The sequence below is a fragment of the Clarias gariepinus genome, chromosome 5 (assembly GCF_024256425.1).
Source record: "Clarias gariepinus isolate MV-2021 ecotype Netherlands chromosome 5, CGAR_prim_01v2, whole genome shotgun sequence".
Taxonomy (NCBI): Eukaryota; Metazoa; Chordata; class Actinopteri; order Siluriformes; family Clariidae; genus Clarias; species Clarias gariepinus.
The window spans coordinates 3,820,567-3,844,000 of record NC_071104.1 but is presented as its reverse complement, the minus strand read 5'-3'; the positions used below and the strand labels follow the sequence as shown (position 1 = coordinate 3,844,000).

General features: G+C 43.4%; 1 protein-coding gene and 19 non-coding genes across 20 annotated transcripts in view; 12 read left to right on the top strand and 8 right to left on the bottom strand.

Moving 5' to 3' along the window:
- The window catches only part of LOC128524461 (nuclear factor 7, brain-like), a 561,325-nt gene that overhangs the window by 87,702 nt on the left and 450,189 nt on the right, over window positions 1-23,434 (top strand). The window lies entirely within an intron of this gene.
- Window positions 96-177, top strand: trnas-aga (transfer RNA serine (anticodon AGA)). Its single transcript has one exon. It is a non-coding gene; the product is annotated as a tRNA-Ser (tRNA).
- trnal-cag (transfer RNA leucine (anticodon CAG)) lies at window positions 445-527 on the top strand. Its single transcript has one exon. It is a non-coding gene; the product is annotated as a tRNA-Leu (tRNA).
- On the bottom strand, window positions 1,338-1,411 carry trnat-agu (transfer RNA threonine (anticodon AGU)). Its single transcript has one exon. It is a non-coding gene; the product is annotated as a tRNA-Thr (tRNA).
- trnas-aga (transfer RNA serine (anticodon AGA)) lies at window positions 4,282-4,363 on the top strand. The gene has a single exon. It is a non-coding gene; the product is annotated as a tRNA-Ser (tRNA).
- trnal-cag (transfer RNA leucine (anticodon CAG)) lies at window positions 4,631-4,713 on the top strand. The gene has a single exon. It is a non-coding gene; the product is annotated as a tRNA-Leu (tRNA).
- Window positions 5,524-5,597, bottom strand: trnat-agu (transfer RNA threonine (anticodon AGU)). Its single transcript has one exon. It is a non-coding gene; the product is annotated as a tRNA-Thr (tRNA).
- trnat-ugu (transfer RNA threonine (anticodon UGU)) lies at window positions 6,293-6,366 on the bottom strand. Its single transcript has one exon. It is a non-coding gene; the product is annotated as a tRNA-Thr (tRNA).
- On the top strand, window positions 8,471-8,552 carry trnas-aga (transfer RNA serine (anticodon AGA)). Its single transcript has one exon. It is a non-coding gene; the product is annotated as a tRNA-Ser (tRNA).
- Window positions 8,820-8,902, top strand: trnal-cag (transfer RNA leucine (anticodon CAG)). Its single transcript has one exon. It is a non-coding gene; the product is annotated as a tRNA-Leu (tRNA).
- Window positions 10,458-10,531, bottom strand: trnat-ugu (transfer RNA threonine (anticodon UGU)). The gene has a single exon. It is a non-coding gene; the product is annotated as a tRNA-Thr (tRNA).
- trnas-aga (transfer RNA serine (anticodon AGA)) lies at window positions 12,636-12,717 on the top strand. Its single transcript has one exon. It is a non-coding gene; the product is annotated as a tRNA-Ser (tRNA).
- Window positions 13,451-13,524, bottom strand: trnat-agu (transfer RNA threonine (anticodon AGU)). Its single transcript has one exon. It is a non-coding gene; the product is annotated as a tRNA-Thr (tRNA).
- Window positions 14,222-14,295, bottom strand: trnat-ugu (transfer RNA threonine (anticodon UGU)). Its single transcript has one exon. It is a non-coding gene; the product is annotated as a tRNA-Thr (tRNA).
- On the top strand, window positions 16,401-16,482 carry trnas-aga (transfer RNA serine (anticodon AGA)). The gene has a single exon. It is a non-coding gene; the product is annotated as a tRNA-Ser (tRNA).
- On the top strand, window positions 16,750-16,832 carry trnal-cag (transfer RNA leucine (anticodon CAG)). Its single transcript has one exon. It is a non-coding gene; the product is annotated as a tRNA-Leu (tRNA).
- trnat-ugu (transfer RNA threonine (anticodon UGU)) lies at window positions 18,405-18,478 on the bottom strand. The gene has a single exon. It is a non-coding gene; the product is annotated as a tRNA-Thr (tRNA).
- Window positions 20,583-20,664, top strand: trnas-aga (transfer RNA serine (anticodon AGA)). The gene has a single exon. It is a non-coding gene; the product is annotated as a tRNA-Ser (tRNA).
- On the top strand, window positions 20,932-21,014 carry trnal-cag (transfer RNA leucine (anticodon CAG)). Its single transcript has one exon. It is a non-coding gene; the product is annotated as a tRNA-Leu (tRNA).
- trnat-agu (transfer RNA threonine (anticodon AGU)) lies at window positions 21,825-21,898 on the bottom strand. Its single transcript has one exon. It is a non-coding gene; the product is annotated as a tRNA-Thr (tRNA).

Genomic DNA, 23,434 nt, shown 5'->3' with positions numbered 1-23,434 from the left:
TCTAGCGCTTGCTTTGGGGAGGAGGTCAAGTCATGAAATCAGACGTGGCAAAAGTCTATTCAACCACGGGCCCACAGTATGTAAGCACACGCGGTGTAGTCGTGGCCGAGTGGTTAAGGCGATGGACTAGAAATCCATTGGGGTCTCCCCGCGCAGGTTCGAATCCTGCCGATTACGTCTGTTATATTGCGCAAGAAAGACATGTTGCAACTCATTGTGTTGTGGCTGTGATTTGTAACAAATTTCCTCATGCCCTTAAGAGTTGGTGATTTGCTGAAGACATAATGGTGACATCCTGCCCCCTTTTCATCCTCAATAGCTGCTGCTTTGGTGGAGAAATCCTGTCACCCCTTCCCAACGTTGATCTGTCTTCCAATGACAAGCTGCCTCATAGACATCCGATCGGTAATCCGTGCAAGACGTGACCTTTCTAGAGACCGCCGTGTCAGGATGGCCGAGCGGTCTAAGGCGCTGCGTTCAGGTCGCAGTCTCCCCTGGAGGCGTGGGTTCGAATCCCACTTCTGACAAGAGCCCCTTCTCTTTGTTGCATTTAGGAAATCATGTATGGATCTGCATCAATAACCTTGACCTCTCACAGCATAGCTTTGCTTGCTAGCGAAGAAGTTGGCACTTTTCTTCATCAAGCGCTTGCTTCTTCAATTTTTTGGACGATGTAGACATGGTTGTGTTGTTGAGGCAAAGCCCGGAGCAGGGTGCCAAAATCAAGGCTACAGGTTCTGAGCTGAACTTCCTTTTCACGCATGCTGAAAAATTCTTTTGAGATGTCTCAGCACATGTTTGATTGGTGAAGTCAAGGAATCAGCTTCTATTTGACAATTGGGTATGAAAAGTTATCATTGTTCATGATACATAGGTTCATTTCATCTTTCTGTCTGTATTTTGCAGCATTGCCCATAGATGGTTGGAGAGGTTGCTCTCTAAACTGCTTTCCTGTTTTGCTAAGGTAAAACGTCTACTCTGGATCAGACAAAGACATCCACATCAGATCGTAGTAGCTTTCAGCAACTTATCACTGTATGCTTTCTTAGAAAATGGGCACAAGCGAGCTTTCAGTAATGTAATTTTATGTATACATACACATATATTTATATATATTGAAGTGCAGTGTGTAGTGCAATCTTGGGCAATTGGGCCATGTACAATTTGCAATATAGCTAATGACCTACGGATACACAAGATCGGACTGTAAACTTGGCTAATCAGAAAGCTTGTGCATTGTGTGACCTTAACCCATTTAATGGTCAGACATAAAGCAAAGATTTCCTTTTTCCACAGAAACCAGTCTGTCCTGCATAGCAACAGAGGTGCACAGTGAGAGGCACTGCTGGGATTCGAACCCAGGATCTCCTGTTTACTAGACAGGCACTTTAACCAACTAAGCCACAGCGCCACAACCAAACCTTAGCCTCTTGCATATACTCTCGCGTATCTGAGATGCTCCAGCACAGGAACTTGACTATCAAGCTAAGATTGTCTCCACTGGCATGCAGCATGATAGGACCATGAATGAAGTCCCACAGTGCTATACCATGCTTCACAGAGCACGCCAAAACTGCCAGTCATGGTGTTTCGACTCAGGTTGTTCCAAGTTCATTGCAGGCAAAGATCATGCCTGTTGCAGTAGATTTCAGGCTTGCAAAAATAAACAAATTTCAAACACACTGTATGTTATATATTTGCAACTGGCATACAGTTTGCAGCAAAAAAAAAAAAAAAAAATATATATATATATATATATATATATATATACTAGCTTATTGACAGCCATTGTCCTCATTTAAATGTAACCAAATGTCAACATCAGGCAAATGTTCCACGGCTACTCAGAAAATGATTCAATTCTTGCAAATCAAAATGCCAGTTTTCATTCACTTCTGTGGGAGGAATAGAGCTACCTTGCTTGACACCATGGACAGGTGTCTACCTCTGGAAAACACATGAAAACTGAGCAGAAATCCTGGCTGAAAGCAAGATACCCTGCCACAACCTGAGACCACAAGCACTTAAGCCTTGAGTTCCTCATGCAGTTGGACCCAGACCTTGTCTGGTGTACCAAGAGATGAAACTCACAACAGGCACTGCTGGGATTTGAACCCAGGACCTCCTGTTTACAAGGCAGGTGCTTTCACCAGCTAAGCCACAGTGCCAATGGCCTGCGCGGCACCTTAGGCATGACCCAGCACTTTTAACCGAGACTCTCCTGGCCAAGACGTAATCTGATTGCAATGCTAATATTTCCTCCATCCGCATGCAAACCTCGCTGAGCTCGTAAGACGAGTACTCAACCAGCGATGCCATGCAAATGCTTTGATGTTTGTTTGCACATCCTAACTTTGATTTCGGCTTGATAAGATCCCAAAACGGGTGAAAATCCTTAAGAAAATGTCAAGTTTTAGATCTGTAAATGGCACACAAGCCACAGCAAACAAAAGGTTATGGCTGAACTCCAGCCATAGTCCTAACAAGCATATCACAACAGTCAGGGGGGAGGAATTAAAATCCACATGCCATGCACATCTAAAAGCAAGCAAGCGTTCATCAGATTGCTGCTGTGGACTTTGGCTCTTTGTCCCATAAGGATTGCGTGAATCAATGTCGTAACCTTTTGTTGAAGCTGGAGTTGAGCTGAGGGCTTGATTTGGGACAAATGGGCGGAAACATGTGGAAAACAATGATATTTCTTAAAATCAGCTGACAAGTCATTCAATCAAATATGGCACATAGGAAAGTGCATCTTGAACAGGGATTCCTGACCAAAGATTTCATTTTAGACATGGTGTGTGGACAAAAAGAAGGTAACAAGTTAGTGTTTCTGGCGGGGCATCGAACCCGCAACCTTTGAATAGCTCCACAGCTGAGTCCAGAAGTCCAACACGCTATCCATTGCATCACAGAGCCAACCAGGGTGTTTTTTTTCAGGCTCTCCAAGATTCATGGATGCTCGAGTTCATTGGGCAGATGCTTTTCTGTTGCTACTAATCAAATTCCACCAAATGCAAACAACTATGGCAGGTGCTGATCCCACAAGCTGTCAACAGCGTCCACAGAATGCCTTGATTTCACCATGGAATTTGCCACAGATCCCTGTCTGACTTGCAAAGTTATTCAACTCTGGCTGTAAGAAAGGCAAGAAAGGGATAGCTTTCGCACCAACAGATGATTGTTGCAGTAGACACTGCTTGGATAGCACTGTAGCATGGAGACCTCAACATATACACACTGGAGTAAGCGCTAGATAACATATTAAATAAGGTATCTCCTCATCACCCATAGATTAAACGTTTTGTGGTATAAGGTCCTACAAATCCGAGACATCATGTTACCACACGAATGACGATTTGGCAGCAGCATTATTCTGTTGCGTTTCTGTGAATGAGCCTCATACACTTGATTTGATGCTTGCAAAGGTCCCCAACAGCTGAATAATCGCAACCACAGGTCAAATTATATGTCAGAAGAAGGCAGCCAAACCAATGCAAATGCAAGAAATTATCTGCTCTAGTCATCGTCCTAACAGACAAATGTTTAAAGGTGTGGTAAAAAGATATGCAGTCGCAATGTAGCTAATGACCGGATCATAATGTTGACAGCATAATGTTGACTTGTGCTAGGGATACACAAGATAGGACTCTAATCTTGGCTAATCAGAAAACTTGTGCATTGTGTGACTTTAACCCATGAGCTGTTAACGGTCAGACATGAAGCAAAGATTTCATTTCCTCCACTGAAACCAGTCTGATCTGCATAGCAACAGAAGTGCCCCTCAAGAGGCATTGCTGGGATTTAAATGCTCCTGTTCACCTCTCCTGGGATCTCCTGTTTACTAGACGTCTCTGCACATGGTTGTGTTGTTGAGGCAAAGCACTGAGCTGAACTTCATTTTCACAGATACTGAAAAATTCTTTTGAGATGTTCCACCGCATGTTTGAATGCAGAAGTCAAGGAATCAGCTTCTGGATGATGATGGGGTATGAAAAGTTGTCTTGTTTATGATTTATAGGATTATTTCATCTTTCTCACTGTATTTTGCAGCATGTATGGTTGCAGAGGCTGCTCTCTAAACTGCTTTGCTGTTTTTCTAAGGTAAAACGTGAACGTGGTTCCTGTCTGAAGCCTAAAAATCCTGAACTTAAGCCAACCGATACACTTGCGTGTATTGGAAAGATCTAGCGCTTGCTTTGGGGAGGAGGTCAAGTCATGAAATCAGACGTGGCAAAAGTCTATTCAACCACGGGCCCACAGTATGTAAGCACACGCGGTGTAGTCGTGGCCGAGTGGTTAAGGCGATGGACTAGAAATCCATTGGGGTCTCCCCGCGCAGGTTCGAATCCTGCCGATTACGTCTGTTATATTGCGCAAGAAAGACATGTTGCAACTCATTGTGTTGTGGCTGTGATTTGTAACAAATTTCCTCATGCCCTTAAGAGTTGGTGATTTGCTGAAGACATAATGGTGACATCCTGCCCCCTTTTCATCCTCAATAGCTGCTGCTTTGGTGGAGAAATCCTGTCACCCCTTCCCAACGTTGATCTGTCTTCCAATGACAAGCTGCCTCATAGACATCCGATCGGTAATCCGTGCAAGACGTGACCTTTCTAGAGACCGCCGTGTCAGGATGGCCGAGCGGTCTAAGGCGCTGCGTTCAGGTCGCAGTCTCCCCTGGAGGCGTGGGTTCGAATCCCACTTCTGACAAGAGCCCCTTCTCTTTGTTGCATTTAGGAAATCATGTATGGATCTGCATCAATAACCTTGACCTCTCACAGCATAGCTTTGCTTGCTAGCGAAGAAGTTGGCACTTTTCTTCATCAAGCGCTTGCTTCTTCAATTTTTTGGACGATGTAGACATGGTTGTGTTGTTGAGGCAAAGCCCGGAGCAGGGTGCCAAAATCAAGGCTACAGGTTCTGAGCTGAACTTCCTTTTCACGCATGCTGAAAAATTCTTTTGAGATGTCCCAGCACATGTTTGATTGGTGAAGTCAAGGAATCAGCTTCTATTTGACAATTGGGTATGAAAAGTTATCATTGTTCATGATACATAGGTTCATTTCATCTTTCTGTCTGTATTTTGCAGCATTGCCCATAGATGGTTGGAGAGGTTGCTCTCTAAACTGCTTTCCTGTTTTGCTAAGGTAAAACGTCTACTCTGGATCAGACAAAGACATCCACATCAGATCGTAGTAGCTTTCAGCAACTTATCACTGTATGCTTTCTTAGAAAATGGGCACAAGCGAGCTTTCAGTAATGTAATTTTATGTATACATACACATATATTTATATATATTGAAGTGCAGTGTGTAGTGCAATCTTGGGCAATTGGGCCATGTACAATTTGCAATATAGCTAATGACCTACGGATACACAAGATCGGACTGTAAACTTGGCTAATCAGAAAGCTTGTGCATTGTGTGACCTTAACCCATTTAATGGTCAGACATAAAGCAAAGATTTCCTTTTTCCACAGAAACCAGTCTGTCCTGCATAGCAACAGAGGTGCACAGTGAGAGGCACTGCTGGGATTCGAACCCAGGATCTCCTGTTTACTAGACAGGCACTTTAACCAACTAAGCCACAGCGCCACAACCAAACCTTAGCCTCTTGCATATACTCTCGCGTATCTGAGATGCTCCAGCACAGGAACTTGACTATCAAGCTAAGATTGTCTCCACTGGCATGCAGCATGATAGGACCATGAATGAAGTCCCACAGTGCTATACCATGCTTCACAGAGCACGCCAAAACTGCCAGTCATGGTGTTTCGACTCAGGTTGTTCCAAGTTCATTGCAGGCAAAGATCATGCCTGTTGCAGTAGATTTCAGGCTTGCAAAAATAAACAAATTTCAAACACACTGTATGTTATATATTTGCAACTGGCATACAGTTTGCAGCAAAAAAAAAAAAAAAAAAAATATATATATATATATATATATATATATATATATATATATACTAGCTTATTGACAGCCATTGTCCTCATTTAAATGTAACCAAATGTCAACATCAGGCAAATGTTCCACGGCTACTCAGAAAATGATTCAATTCTTGCAAATCAAAATGCCAGTTTTTATTCACTTCTGTGGGAGGAATAGAGCTACCTTGCTTGACACCATGGACAGGTGTCTACCTCTGGAAAACACATGAAAACTGAGCAGAAATCCTGGCTGAAAGCAAGATACCCTGCCACAACCTGAGACCACAAGCACTTAAGCCTTGAGTTCCTCATGCAGTTGGACCCAGACCTTGTCTGGTGTACCAAGAGATGAAACTCACAACAGGCACTGCTGGGATTTGAACCCAGGATCTCCTGTTTACAAGACAGGTGCTTTCACCAGCTAAGCCACAGTGCCAATGGCCTGCGCGGCACCTTAGGCATGACCCAGCACTTTTAACCGAGACTCTCCTGGCCAAGACGTAATCTGATTGCAATGCTAATATTTCCTCCATCCGCATGCAAACCTCGCTGAGCTCGTAAGACGAGTACTCAACCAGCGATGCCATGCAAATGCTTTGATGTTTGTTTGCACATCCTAACTTTGATTTCGGCTTGATAAGATCCCAAAACGGGTGAAAATCCTTAAGAAAATGTCAAGTTTTAGATCTGTAAATGGCACACAAGCCACAGCAAACAAAAGGTTATGGCTGATCTCCAGCCATAGTCCTAACAAGCATATCACAACAGTCAGGGGGGAGGAATTAAAATCCACATGCCATGCACATCTAAAAGCAAGCAAGCGTTCATCAGATTGCTGCTGTGGACTTTGGCTCTTTGTCCCATAAGGATTGCGTGAATCAATGTCGTAACCTTTTGTTGAAGCTGGAGTTGAGCTGAGGGCTTGATTTGGGACAAATGGGCGGAAACATGTGGAAAACAATGATATTTCTTAAAATCAGCTGACAAGTCATTCAATCAAATATGGCACATAGGAAAGTGCATCTTGAACAGGGATTCCTGACCAAAGATTTCATTTTAGACATGGTGTGTGGATAAAAAGAAGGTAACAAGTTAGTGTCTCTGGCGGGGCATCGAACCCGCAACCTTTGAATAGCTCCACAGCTGAGTCCAGAAGTCCAACACGCTATCCATTGCATCACAGAGCCAACCAGGGTGTTTTTTTTCAGGCTCTCCAAGATTCATGGATGCTCGAGTTCATTGGGCAGATGCTTTTCTGTTGCTACTAATCAAATTCCACCAAATGCAAACAACTATGGCAGGTGCTGATCCCACAAGCTGTCAACAGCGTCCACAGAATGCCTTGATTTCACCATGGAATTTGCCACAGATCCCTGTCTGACTTGCAAAGTTATTCAACTCTGGCTGTAAGAAAGGCAAGAAAGGGATAGCTTTCGCACCAACAGATGATTGTTGCAGTAGACACTGCTTGGATAGCACTGTAGCATGGAGACCTCAACATATACACACTGGAGTAAGCGCTAGATAACATATTAAATAAGGTATCTCCTCATCACCCATAGATTAAACGTTTTGTGGTATAAGGTCCTACAAATCCGAGACATCATGTTACCACACGAATGACGATTTGGCAGCAGCATTATTCTGTTGCGTTTCTGTGAATGAGCCTCATACACTTGATTTGATGCTTGCAAAGGTCCCCAACAGCTGAATAATCGCAACCACAGGTCAAATTATATGTCAGAAGAAGGCAGCCAAACCAATGCAAATGCAAGAAATTATCTGCTCTAGTCATCGTCCTAACAGACAAATGTTTAAAGGTGTGGTAAAAAGATATGCAGTCGCAATGTAGCTAATGACCGGATCATAATGTTGACAGCAGTTGTGCTAGGGATACACAAGATAGGACTCTAATCTTGGCTAATCAGAAAGCTTGTGCATTGTGTGACTTTAACCCATGAGCTGTTAACGGTCAGACATGAAGCAAAGATTTCATTTCCTCCACTGAAACCAGTCTGATCTGCATAGCAACAGAAGTGCCCCTCAAGAGGCATTGCTGGGATTTAAATGCTCCTGTTCACCTCTCCTGGGATCTCCTGTTTACTAGACGTCTCTGCACATGGTTGTGTTGTTGAGGCAAAGCACTGAGCTGAACTTCATTTTCACAGATACTGAAAAATTCTTTTGAGATGTTCCACCGCATGTTTGAATGCAGAAGTCAAGGAATCAGCTTCTGGATGATGATGGGGTATGAAAAGTTGTCTTGTTTATGATTTATAGGATTATTTCATCTTTCTCACTGTATTTTGCAGCATGTATGGTTGCAGAGGCTGCTCTCTAAACTGCTTTGCTGTTTTTCTAAGGTAAAACGTGAACGTGGTTCCTGTCTGAAGCCTAAAAATCCTGAACTTAAGCCAACCGATACACTTGCGTGTATTGGAAAGATCTAGCGCTTGCTTTGGGGAGGAGGTCAAGTCATGAAATCAGACGTGGCAAAAGTCTATTCAACCACGGGCCCACACTATGTAAGCACACGCGGTGTAGTCGTGGCCGAGTGGTTAAGGCGATGGACTAGAAATCCATTGGGGTCTCCCCGCGCAGGTTCGAATCCTGCCGATTACGTCTGTTATATTGCGCAAGAAAGACATGTTGCAACTCATTGTGTTGTGGCTGTGATTTGTAACAAATTTCCTCATGCCCTTAAGAGTTGGTGATTTGCTGAAGACATAATGGTGACATCCTGCCCCCTTTTCATCCTCAATAGCTGCTGCTTTGGTGGAGAAATCCTGTCACCCCTTCCCAACGTTGATCTGTCTTCCAATGACAAGCTGCCTCATAGACATCCGATCGGTAATCCGTGCAAGACGTGACCTTTCTAGAGACTGCCGTGTCAGGATGGCCGAGCGGTCTAAGGTGCTGTGTTCAGGTCGCAGTCTCCCCTGGAGGCGTGGGTTCGAATCCCACTTCTGACAAGAGCCCCTTCTCTTTGTTGCATTTAGGAAATCATGTATGGATCTGCATCAATAACCTTGACCTCTCACAGCATAGCTTTGCTTGCTAGCGAAGAAGTTGGCACTTTTCTTCATCAAGCGCTTGCTTCTTCAATTTTTTGGACGATGTAGACATGGTTGTGTTGTTGAGGCAAAGCCCGGAGCAGGGTGCCAAAATCAAGGCTACAGGTTCTGAGCTGAACTTCCTTTTCACGCATGCTGAAAAATTCTTTTGAGATGTCCCAGCACATGTTTGATTGGTGAAGTCAAGGAATCAGCTTCTATTTGACAATTGGGTATGAAAAGTTATCATTGTTCATGATACATAGGTTTATTTTATCTTTCTGTCTGTATTTTGCAGCATTGCCCATAGATGGTTGGAGAGGTTGCTCTCTAAACTGCTTTCCTGTTTTGCTAAGGTAAAACGTCTACTCTGGATCAGACAAAGACATCCACATCGGATCGTAGTAGCTTTCAGCAACTTATCACTGTATGCTTTCTTAGAAAATGGGCACAAGCGAGCTTTCAGTAATGTAATTTTATGTATACATACACATATATTTATATATATTGAAGTGCAGTGTGTAGTGCAATCTTGGGCAATTGGGCCATGTACAATTTGCAATATAGCTAATGACCTACGGATACACAAGATCGGACTGTAAACTTGGCTAATCAGAAAGCTTGTGCATTGTGTGACCTTAACCCATTTAATGGTCAGACATAAAGCAAAGATTTCCTTTTTCCACAGAAACCAGTCTGACCTGCATAGCAACAGAGGTGCACAGTGAGAGGCACTGCTGGGATTCGAACCCAGGATCTCCTGTTTACTAGACAGGCACTTTAACCAACTAAGCCACAGCACCACAACCAAACCTTAGCCTCTTGCATATACTCTCGCGTATCTGAGATGCTCCAGCACAGGAACTTGACTATCAAGCTAAGATTGTCTCCACTGGCATGCAGCATGATAGGACCATGAATGAAGTCCCACAGTGCTATACCATGCTTCACAGAGCATGCCAAAACTGCCAGTCATGGTGTTTCGACTCAGGTTGTTCCAAGTTCATTGCAGGCAAAGATCATGCCTGTTGCAGTAGATTTCAGGCTTGCAAAAATAAACAAATTTCAAACACACTGTATGTTATATATTTGCAACTGGCATACAGTTTACAGCAAAAAAAAAAAATATATATATATATATATATATATACTAGCTTATTGACAGCCATTGTCCTCATTTAAATGTAACCAAATGTCAACATCAGGCAAATGTTCCACGGCTACTCAGAATATGATTCAATTCTTGCAAATCAAAATGCCAGTTTTCATTCACTTCTGTGGGAGGAATAGAGCTACCTTGCTTGACACCATGGACAGGTGTCTACCTCTGGAAAACACATGAAAACTGAGCAGAAATCCTGGCTGAAAGCAAGATACCCTGCCACAACCTGAGACCACAAGCACTTAAGCCTTGAGTTCCTCATGCAGTTGGACCCAGACCTTGTCTGGTGTACCAAGAGATGAAACTCACAACAGGCACTGCTGGGATTTGAACCCAGGATCTCCTGTTTACAAGACAGGTGCTTTCACCAGCTAAGCCACAGTGCCAACGGCCTGCGCGGCACCTTAGGCATGACCCAGCACTTTTAACCGAGACTCTCCTGGCCAAGACGTAATCTGATTGCAATGCTAATATTTCCTCCATCCGCATGCAAACCTCGCTGAGCTCGTAAGACGAGTACTCAACCAGCGATGCCATGCAAATGCTTTGATGTTTGTTTGCACATCCTAACTTTGATTTCGGCTTGATAAGATCCCAAAACGGGTGAAAATCCTTAAGAAAATGTCAAGTTTTAGATCTGTAAATGGCACACAAGCCACAGCAAACAAAAGGTTATGGCTGATCTCCAGCCATAGTCCTAACAAGCATATCACAACAGTCAGGGGGAAGGAATTAAAATCCACATGCCATGCACATCTAAAAGCAAGCAAGCGTTCATCAGATTGCTGCTGTGGACTTTGGCTCTTTGTCCCATAAGGATTGCGTGAATCAATGTCGTAACCTTTTGTTGAAGCTGGAGTTGAGCTGAGGGCTTGATTTGGGACAAATGGGCGGAAACATGTGGAAAACAATGATATTTCTTAAAATCAGCTGACAAGTCATTCAATCAAATATGGCACATAGGAAAGTGCATCTTGAACAGGGATTCCTGACCAAAGATTTAATTTTAGACATGGTGTGTGGATAAAAAGAAGGTAACAAGTTAGTGTCTCTGGCGGGGCATCGAACCCGCAACCTTTGAATAGCTCCACAGCTGAGTCCAGAAGTCCAACACGCTATCCATTGCATCACAGAGCCAACCAGGGTGTTTTTTTTCAGGCTCTCCAAGATTCATGGATGCTCGAGTTCATTGGGCAGATGCTTTTCTGTTGCTACTAATCAAATTCCACCAAATGCAAACAACTATGGCAGGTGCTGATCCCACAAGCTGTCAACAGCGTCCACAGAATGCCTTGATTTCACCATGGAATTTGCCACAGATCCCTGTCTGACTTGCAAAGTTATTCAACTCTGGCTGTAAGAAAGGCAAGAAAGGGATAGCTTTCGCACCAACAGATGATTGTTGCAGTAGACACTGCTTGGATAGCACTGTAGCATGGAGACCTCAACATATACACACTGGAGTAAGCGCTAGATAACATATTAAATAAGGTATCTCCTCATCACCCATAGATTAAACGTTTTGTGGTATAAGGTCCTACAAATCCGAGACATCATGTTACCACACGAATGACGATTTGGCAGCAGCATTATTCTGTTGCGTTTCTGTGAATGAGCCTCATACACTTGATTTGATGCTTGCAAAGGTCCCCAACAGCTGAATAATCGCAACCACAGGTCAAATTATATGTCAGAAGAAGGCAGCCAAACCAATGCAAATGCAAGAAATTATCTGCTCTAGTCATCGTCCTAACAGACAAATGTTTAAAGGTGTGGTAAAAAGATATGCAGTCGCAATGTAGCTAATGACCGGATCATAATGTTGACAGCAGTTGTGCTAGGGATACACAAGATAGGACTCTAATCTTGGCTAATCAGAAAGCTTGTGCATTGTGTGACTTTAACCCATGAGCTGTTAACGGTCAGACATGAAGCAAAGATTTCATTTCCTCCACTGAAACCAGTCTGATCTGCATAGCAACAGAAGTGCCCCTCAAGAGGCATTGCTGGGATTTAAATGCTCCTGTTCACCTCTCCTGGGATCTCCTGTTTACTAGACGTCTCTGCACATGGTTGTGTTGTTGAGGCAAAGCACTGAGCTGAACTTCATTTTCACAGATACTGAAAAATTCTTTTGAGATGTTCCACCGCATGTTTGAATGCAGAAGTCAAGGAATCAGCTTCTGGATGATGATGGGGTATGAAAAGTTGTCTTGTTTATGATTTATAGGATTATTTCATCTTTCTCACTGTATTTTGCAGCATGTATGGTTGCAGAGGCTGCTCTCTAAACTGCTTTGCTGTTTTTCTAAGGTAAAACGTGAACGTGGTTCCTGTCTGAAGCCTAAAAATCCTGAACTTAAGCCAACCGATACACTTGCGTGTATTGGAAAGATCTAGCGCTTGCTTTGGGGAGGAGGTCAAGTCATGAAATCAGACGTGGCAAAAGTCTATTCAACCACGGGCCCACAGTATGTAAGCACACGCGGTGTAGTCGTGGCCGAGTGGTTAAGGCGATGGACTAGAAATCCATTGGGGTCTCCCCGCGCAGGTTCGAATCCTGCCGATTACGTCTGTTATATTGCGCAAGAAAGACATGTTGCAACTCATTGTGTTGTGGCTGTGATTTGTAACAAATTTCCTCATGCCCTTAAGAGTTGGTGATTTGCTGAAGACATAATGGTGACATCCTGCCCCCTTTTCATCCTCAATAGCTGCTGCTTTGGTGGAGAAATCCTGTCACCCCTTCCCAACGTTGATCTGTCTTCCAATGACAAGCTGCCTCATAGACATCCGATCGGTAATCCGTGCAAGACGTGACCTTTCTAGAGACCACCGTGTCAGGATGGCCATCTTTCTGTCTGTATTTTGCAGCATTGCCCATAGATGGTTGGAGAGGTTGCTCTCTAAACTGCTTTCCTGTTTTGCTAAGGTAAAACGTCTACTCTGGATCAGACAAAGACATCCACATCAGATCGTAGTAGCTTTCAGCAACTTATCACTGTATGCTTTCTTAGAAAATGGGCACAAGCGAGCTTTCAGTAATGTAATTTTATGTATACATACACATATATTTATATATATTGAAGTGCAGTGTGTAGTGCAATCTTGGGCAATTGGGCCATGTACAATTTGCAATATAGCTAATGACCTACGGATACACAAGATCGGACTGTAAACTTGGCTAATCAGAAAGCTTGTGCATTGTGTGACCTTAACCCATTTAATGGTCAGACATAAAGCAAAGATTTCCTTTTTCCACAGAAACCAGTCTGACCTGCATAGCAACAGAGGTGCACAGTGAGAGGCACTGCTGGGATTCGAACCCAGGATCTCCTGTTTACTAGACAGGCACTTTAACCAACTAAGCCACAGCGCCACAACCAAACCTTAGCCTCTTGCATATACTCTCGCGTATCTGAGATGCTCCAGCACAGGAACTTGACTATCAAGCTAAGATTGTCTCCACTGGCATGCAGCATGATAGGACCATGAATGAAGTCCCACAGTGCTATACCATGCTTCACAGAGCACGCCAAAACTGCCAGTCATGGTGTTTCGACTCAGGTTGTTCCAAGTTCATTGCAGGCAAAGATCATGCCTGTTGCAGTAGATTTCAGGCTTGCAAAAATAAACAAATTTCAAACACACTGTATGTTATATATTTGCAACTGGCATACAGTTTACAGCAAAAAAAAAAAAAAAAAAAAAAAAAAAATATATATATATATATATATATATATATATATATACTAGCTTATTGACAGCCATTGTCCTCATTTAAATGTAACCAAATGTCAACATCAGGCAAATGTTCCACGGCTACTCAGAAAATGATTCAATTCTTGCAAATCAAAATGCCAGTTTTCATTCACTTCTGTGGGAGGAATAGAGCTACCTTGCTTGACACCATGGACAGGTGTCTACCTCTGGAAAACACATGAAAACTGAGCAGAAATCCTGGCTGAAAGCAAGATACCCTGCCACAACCTGAGACCACAAGCACTTAAGCCTTGAGTTCCTCATGCAGTTGGACCCAGACCTTGTCTGGTGTACCAAGAGATGAAACTCACAACAGGCACTGCTGGGATTTGAACCCAGGATCTCCTGTTTACAAGACAGGTGCTTTCACCAGCTAAGCCACAGTGCCAATGGCCTGCGCGGCACCTTAGGCATGACCCAGCACTTTTAACCGAGACTCTCCTGGCCAAGACGTAATCTGATTGCAATGCTAATATTTCCTCCATCCGCATGCAAACCTCGCTGAGCTCGTAAGACGAGTACTCAACCAGCGATGCCATGCAAATGCTTTGATGTTTGTTTGCACATCCTAACTTTGATTTCGGCTTGATAAGATCCCAAAACGGGTGAAAATCCTTAAGAAAATGTCAAGTTTTAGATCTGTAAATGGCACACAAGCCACAGCAAACAAAAGGTTATGGCTGATCTCCAGCCATAGTCCTAACAAGCATATCACAACAGTCAGGGGGGGAGGAATTAAAATCCACATGCCATGCACATCTAAAAGCAAGCAAGCGTTCATCAGATTGCTGCTGTGGACTTTGGCTCTTTGTCCCATAAGGATTGCGTGAATCAATGTCGTAACCTTTTGTTGAAGCTGGAGTTGAGCTGAGGGCTTGATTTGGGACAAATGGGCGGAAACATGTGGAAAACAATGATATTTCTTAAAATCAGCTGACAAGTCATTCAATCAAATATGGCACATAGGAAAGTGCATCTTGAACAGGGATTCCTGACCAAAGATTTCATTTTAGACATGGTGTGTGGATAAAAAGAAGGTAACAAGTTAGTGTCTCTGGCGGGGCATCGAACCCGCAACCTTTGAATAGCTCCACAGCTGAGTCCAGAAGTCCAACACGCTATCCATTGCATCACAGAGCCAACCAGGGTGTTTTTTTTCAGGCTCTCCAAGATTCATGGATGCTCGAGTTCATTGGGCAGATGCTTTTCTGTTGCTACTAATCAAATTCCACCAAATGCAAACAACTATGGCAGGTGCTGATCCCACAAGCTGTCAACAGCGTCCACAGAATGCCTTGATTTCACCATGGAATTTGCCACAGATCCCTGTCTGACTTGCAAAGTTATTCAACTCTGGCTGTAAGAAAGGCAAGAAAGGGATAGCTTTCGCACCAACAGATGATTGTTGCAGTAGACACTGCTTGGATAGCACTGTAGCATGGAGACCTCAACATATACACACTGGAGTAAGCGCTAGATAACATATTAAATAAGGTATCTCCTCATCACCCATAGATTAAACGTTTTGTGGTATAAGGTCCTACAAATCCGAGACATCATGTTACCACACGAATGACGATTTGGCAGCAGCATTATTCTGTTGCGTTTCTGTGAATGAGCCTCATACACTTGATTTGATGCTTGCAAAGGTCCCCAACAGCTGAATAATCGCAACCACAGGTCAAATTATATGTCAGAAGAAGGCAGCCAAACCAATGCAAATGCAAGAAATTATCTGCTCTAGTCATCGTCCTAACAGACAAATGTTTAAAGGTGTGGTAAAAAGATATGCAGTCGCAATGTAGCTAATGACCGGATCATAATGTTGACAGCAGTTGTGCTAAGGATACACAAGATAGGACTCTAATCTTGGCTAATCAGAAAGCTTGTGCATTGTGTGACTTTAACCCATGAGCTGTTAACGGTCAGACATGAAGCAAAGATTTCATTTCCTCCACTGAAACCAGTCTGATCTGCATAGCAACAGAAGTGCCCCTCAAGAGGCATTGCTGGGATTTAAATGCTCCTGTTCACCTCTCCTGGGATCTCCTGTTTACTAGACGTCTCTGCACATGGTTGTGTTGTTGAGGCAAAGCACTGAGCTGAACTTCATTTTTACAGATACTGAAAAATTCTTTTGAGATGTTCCACCGCATGTTTGAATGCAGAAGTCAAGGAATCAGCTTCTGGATGATGATGGGGTATGAAAAGTTGTCTTGTTTATGATTTATAGGATTATTTCATCTTTCTCACTGTATTTTGCAGCATGTATGGTTGCAGAGGCTGCTCTCTAAACTGCTTTGCTGTTTTTCTAAGGTAAAACGTGAACGTGGTTCCTGTCTGAAGCCTAAAAATCCTGAACTTAAGCCAACCGATACACTTGCGTGTATTGGAAAGATCTAGCGCTTGCTTTGGGGAGGAGGTCAAGTCATGAAATCAGACGTGGCAAAAGTCTATTCAATCACGGGCCCACACTATGTAAGCACACGCGGTGTAGTCGTGGCCGAGTGGTTAAGGCGATGGACTAGAAATCCATTGGGGTCTCCCCGCGCAGGTTCGAATCCTGCCGATTACGTCTGTTATATTGCGCAAGAAAGACATGTTGCAACTCATTGTGTTGTGGCTGTGATTTGTAACAAATTTCCTCATGCCCTTAAGAGTTGGTGATTTGCTGAAGACATAATGGTGACATCCTGCCCCCTTTTCATCCTCAATAGCTGCTGCTTTGGTGGAGAAATCCTGTCACCCCTTCCCAACGTTGATCTGTCTTCCAATGACAAGCTGCCTCATAGACATCCGATCGGTAATCCGTGCAAGACGTGACCTTTCTAGAGACTGCCGTGTCAGGATGGCCGAGCGGTCTAAGGCGCTGCGTTCAGGTCGCAGTCTCCCCTGGAGGCGTGGGTTCGAATCCCACTTCTGACAAGAGCCCCTGTCTTTGTTGCATTTAGGAAATCGTGTATGGATTTGGATCAATAACCTTGACCTCTCACAGCATAGCTTTGCTTGCTAGCGAAGAAGTTGGCACTTTTCTTCATCAAGCGCTTGTGTCTTTGTTTTTTGGGACGATGTAGACATGGTTGTGTTGTTGAGGCAAAGCCCGGAGCAGGGTGCCGAAATGAAGGCTACAGGTTCTGAGCTGAACTTCCTTTTCACGGATGCTGAAAAATTCTTTTGAGATGTCCCAGCACATGTTTGATTGGTGAAGTCAAGGAATCAGCTTCTATTTGACAATTGGGTATGAAAACTTGTCATTGTTCATGATTCATAGGTTCATTTCATCTTTCTGTCTGTATTTTGCAGCATTGCCCATAGATGGTTGGAGAGGTTGCTCTCTAAACTGCTTTCCTGTTTTGCTAAGGTAAAACGTCTACTCTGGATCAGACAAAGACATCCACATCGGATCGTAGTAGCTTTCAGCAACTTATCACTGTATGCTTTCTTAGAAAATGGGCACAAGGGAGCTTTCAGTAATGTATTTTTATGTATACATACACATATATTTATATATATTGAAGTGCAGTGTGTAGTGCAATCTTGGGCAATTGGGCCATGTACAATTTGCAATATAGCTAATGACCTACGGATACACAAGATCGGACTGTAAACTTGGCTAATCAGAAAGCTTGTGCATTGTGTGACCTTAACCCATTTAATGGTCAGACATAAAGCAAAGATTTCCTTTTTCCACAGAAACCAGTCTGACCTGCATAGCAACAGAGGTGCACAGTGAGAGGCACTGCTGGGATTCGAACCCAGGATCTCCTGTTTACTAGACAGGCACTTTAACCAACTAAGCCACAGCACCACAACCAAACCTTAGCCTCTTGCATATACTCTCGCGTATCTGAGATGCTCCAGCACAGGAACTTGACTATCAAGCTAAGATTGTCTCCACTGGCATGCAGCATGATAGGACCATGAATGAAGTCCCACAGTGCTATACCATGCTTCACAGAGCACGCCAAAACTGCCAGTCATGGTGTTTCGACTCAGGTTGTTCCAAGTTCATTGCAGGCAAAGATCATGCCTGTTGCAGTAGATTTCAGGCTTGCAAAAATAAACAAATTTCAAACACACTGTATGTTATATATTTGCAACTGGCATACAGTTTACAGCAAAAAAAAAAAAATAAAATATATATATATATATATATATATATATATATATATACTAGCTTATTGACAGCCATTGTCCTCATTTAAATGTAACCAAATGTCAACATCAGGCAAATGTTCCACGGCTACTCAGAAAATGATTCAATTCTTGCAAATCAAAATGCCAGTTTTCATTCACTTCTGTGGGAGGAATAGAGCTACCTTGCTTGACACCATGGACAGGTGTCTACCTCTGGAAAACACATGAAAACTGAGCAGAAATCCTGGCTGAAAGCAAGATACCCTGCCACAACCTGAGACCACAAGCACTTAAGCCTTGAGTTCCTCATGCAGTTGGACCCAGACCTTGTCTGGTGTACCAAGAGATGAAACTCACAACAGGCACTGCTGGGATTTGAACCCAGGATCTCCTGTTTACAAGACAGGTGCTTTCACCAGCTAAGCCACAGTGCCAATGGCCTGCGCGGCACCTTAGGCATGACCCAGCACTTTTAACCGAGACTCTCCTGGCCAAGACGTAATCTGATTGCAATGCTAATATTTCCTCCATCCGCATGCAAACCTCGCTGAGCTCGTAAGACGAGTACTCAACCAGCGATGCCATGCAAATGCTTTGATGTTTGTTTGCACATCCTAACTTTGATTTCGGCTTGATAAGATCCCAAAACGGGTGAAAATCCTTAAGAAAATGTCAAGTTTTAGATCTGTAAATGGCACACAAGCCACAGCAAACAAAAGGTTATGGCTGATCTCCAGCCATAGTCCTAACAAGCATATCACAACAGTCAGGGGGGAGGAATTAAAATCCACATGCCATGCACATCTAAAAGCAAGCAAGCGTTCATCAGATTGCTGCTGTGGACTTTGGCTCTTTGTCCCATAAGGATTGCGTGAATCAATGTCGTAACCTTTTGTTGAAGCTGGAGTTGAGCTGAGGGCTTGATTTGGGACAAATGGGCGGAAACATGTGGAAAACAATGATATTTCTTAAAATCAGCTGACAAGTCATTCAATCAAATATGGCACATAGGAAAGTGCATCTTGAACAGGGATTCCTGACCAAAGATTTCATTTTAGACATGGTGTGTGGATAAAAAGAAGGTAACAAGTTAGTGTCTCTGGCGGGGCATCGAACCCGCAACCTTTGAATAGCTCCACAGCTGAGTCCAGAAGTCCAACACGCTATCCATTGCATCACAGAGCCAACCAGGGTGTTTTTTTTCAGGCTCTCCAAGATTCATGGATGCTCGAGTTCATTGGGCAGATGCTTTTCTGTTGCTACTAATCAAATTCCACCAAATGCAAACAACTATGGCAGGTGCTGATCCCACAAGCTGTCAACAGCGTCCACAGAATGCCTTGATTTCACCATGGAATTTGCCACAGATCCCTGTCTGACTTGCAAAGTTATTCAACTCTGGCTGTAAGAAAGGCAAGAAAGGGATAGCTTTCGCACCAACAGATGATTGTTGCAGTAGACACTGCTTGGATAGCACTGTAGCATGGAGACCTCAACATATACACACTGGAGTAAGCGCTAGATAACATATTAAATAAGGTATCTCCTCATCACCCATAGATTAAACGTTTTGTGGTATAAGGTCCTACAAATCCGAGACATCATGTTACCACACGAATGACGATTTGGCAGCAGCATTATTCTGTTGCGTTTCTGTGAATGAGCCTCATACACTTGATTTGATGCTTGCAAAGGTCCCCAACAGCTGAATAATCGCAACCACAGGTCAAATTATATGTCAGAAGAAGGCAGCCAAACCAATGCACATGCAAGAAATTATCTGCTCTAGTCATCGTCCTAACAGACAAATGTTTAAAGGTGTGGTAAAAAGATATGCAGTCGCAATGTAGCTAATGACCGGATCATAATGTTGACAGCAGTTGTGCTAGGGATACACAAGATAGGACTCTAATCTTGGCTAATCAGAAAGCTTGTGCATTGTGTGACTTTAACCCATGAGCTGTTAACGGTCAGACATGAAGCAAAGATTTCATTTCCTCCACTGAAACCAGTCTGATCTGCATAGCAACAGAAGTGCCCCTCAAGAGGCATTGCTGGGATTTAAATGCTCCTGTTCACCTCTCCTGGGATCTCCTGTTTACTAGACGTCTCTGCACATGGTTGTGTTGTTGAGGCAAAGCACTGAGCTGAACTTCATTTTCACAGATACTGAAAAATTCTTTTGAGATGTTCCACCGCATGTTTGAATGCAGAAGTCAAGGAATCAGCTTCTGGATGATGATGGGGTATGAAAAGTTGTCTTGTTTATGATTTATAGGATTATTTCATCTTTCTCACTGTATTTTGCAGCATGTATCGTTGCAGAGGCTGCTCTCTAAACTGCTTTGCTGTTTTTCTAAGGTAAAACGTGAACGTGGTTCCTGTCTGAAGCCTAAAAATCCTGAACTTAAGCCAACCGATACACTTGCGTGTATTGGAAAGATCTAGCGCTTGCTTTGGGGAGGAGGTCAAGTCATGAAATCAGACGTGGCAAAAGTCTATTCAATCACGGGCCCACACTATGTAAGCACACGCGGTGTAGTCGTGGCCGAGTGGTTAAGGCGATGGACTAGAAATCCATTGGGCTCTCCCGGCGCAGGTTCGAATCCTGCCGATTACGTCTGTTATATTGCGCAAGAAAGACATGTTGCAACTCATTGTGTTGTGGCTGTGATTTGTAACAAATTTCCTCATGCCCTTAAGAGTTGGTGATTTGCTGAAGACATAATGGTGACATCCTGCCCCCTTTTCATCCTCAATAGCTGCTGCTTTGGTGGAGAAATCCTGTCACCCCTTCCCAACGTTGATCTGTCTTCCAATGACAAGCTGCCTCATAGACATCCGATCGGTAATCCGTGCAAGACGTGACCTTTCTAGAGACCGCCGTGTCAGGATGGCCGAGCGGTCTAAGGCGCTGCGTTCAGGTCGCAGTCTCCCCTGGAGGCGTGGGTTCGAATCCCACTTCTGACAAGAGCCCCTTCTCTTTGTTGCATTTAGGAAATCATGTATGGATCTGCATCAATAACCTTGACCTCTCACAGCATAGCTTTGCTTGCTAGCGAAGAAGTTGGCACTTTTCTTCATCAAGCGCTTGCTTCTTCAATTTTTTGGACGATGTAGACATGGTTGTGTTGTTGAGGCAAAGCCCGGAGCAGGGTGCCAAAATCAAGGCTACAGGTTCTGAGCTGAACTTCCTTTTCACGCATGCTGAAAAATTCTTTTGAGATGTCCCAGCACATGTTTGATTGGTGAAGTCAAGGAATCAGCTTCTATTTGACAATTGGGTATGAAAAGTTATCATTGTTCATGATACATAGGTTCATTTCATCTTTCTGTCTGTATTTTGCAGCATTGCCCATAGATGGTTGGAGAGGTTGCTCTCTAAACTGCTTTCCTGTTTTGCTAAGGTAAAACGTCTACTCTGGATCAGACAAAGACATCCACATCGGATCGTAGTAGCTTTCAGCAACTTATCACTGTATGCTTTCTTAGAAAATGGGCACAAGCGAGCTTTCAGTAATGTAATTTTATGTATACATACACATATATTTATATATATTGAAGTGCAGTGTGTAGTGCAATCTTGGGCAATTGGGCCATGTACAATTTGCAATATAGCCAATGACCTACGGATACACAAGATCGGACTGTAAACTTGGCTAATCAGAAAGCTTGTGCATTGTGTGACCTTAACCCATTTAATGGTCAGACATAAAGCAAAGATTTCCTTTTTCCACAGAAACCAGTCTGTCCTGCATAGCAACAGAGGTGCACAGTGAGAGGCACTGCTGGGATTCGAACCCAGGATCTCCTGTTTACTAGACAGGCACTTTAACCAACTAAGCCACAGCGCCACAACCAAACCTTAGCCTCTTGCATATACTCTCGCGTATCTGAGATGCTCCAGCACAGGAACTTGACTATCAAGCTAAGATTGTCTCCACTGGCATGCAGCATGATAGGACCATGAATGAAGTCCCACAGTGCTATACCATGCTTCACAGAGCACGCCAAAACTGCCAGTCATGGTGTTTCGACTCAGGTTGTTCCAAGTTCATTGCAGGCAAAGATCATGCCTGTTGCAGTAGATTTCAGGCTTGCAAAAATAAACAAATTTCAAACACACTGTATGTTATATATTTGCAACTGGCATACAGTTTACAGCAAAAAAAAAAAAAAAAAAAAAAATATATATATATATATATATATATATATACTAGCTTATTGACAGCCATTGTCCTCATTTAAATGTAACCAAATGTCAACATCAGGCAAATGTTCCACGGCTACTCAGAAAATGATTCAATTCTTGCAAATCAAAATGCCAGTTTTCATTCACTTCTGTGGGAGGAATAGAGCTACCTTGCTTGACACCATGGACAGGTGTCTACCTCTGGAAAACACATGAAAACTGAGCAGAAATCCTGGCTGAAAGGAAGATACCCTGCCACAACCTGAGACCACAAGCACTTAAGCCTTGAGTTCCTCATGCAGTTGAACCCAGACCTTGTCTGGTGTACCAGGAGATGAAACTCACAACAGGCACTCCTGGGATTTGAACCCAGGATCTCCTGTTTACAAGACAGGTGCTTTCACCAGCTAAGCCACAGTGCCAATGGCCTGCGCGGCACCTTAGGCATGACCCAGCACTTTTAACCGAGACTCTCCTGGCCAAGACGTAATCTGATTGCAATGCTAATATTTCCTCCATCCGCATGCAAACCTCGCTGAGCTCGTAAGACGAGTACTCAACCAGCGATGCCATGCAAATGCTTTGATGTTTGTTTGCACATCCTAACTTTGATTTCGGCTTGATAAGATCCCAAAACGGGTGAAAATCCTTAAGAAAATGTCAAGTTTTAGATCTGTAAATGGCACACAAGCCACAGCAAACAAAAGGTTATGGCTGATCTCCAGCCATAGTCCTAACAAGCATATCACAACAGTCAGGGGGGAGGAATTAAAATCCACATGCCATGCACATCTAAAAGCAAGCAAGCGTTCATCAGATTGCTGCTGTGGACTTTGGCTCTTTGTCCCATAAGGATTGCGTGAATCAATGTCGTAACCTTTTGTTGAAGCTGGAGTTGAGCTGAGGGCTTGATTTGGGACAAATGGGCGGAAACATGTGGAAAACAATGATATTTCTTAAAATCAGCTGACAAGTCATTCAATCAAATATGGCACATAGGAAAGTGCATCTTGAACAGGGATTCCTGACCAAAGATTTCATTTTAGACATGGTGTGTGGATAAAAAGAAGGTAACAAGTTAGTGTCTCTGGCGGGGCATCGAACCCGCAACCTTTGAATAGCTTCACAGCTGAGTCCAGAAGTCCAACACGCTATCCATTGCATCACAGAGCCAACCAGGGTGTTTTTTTTCAGGCTC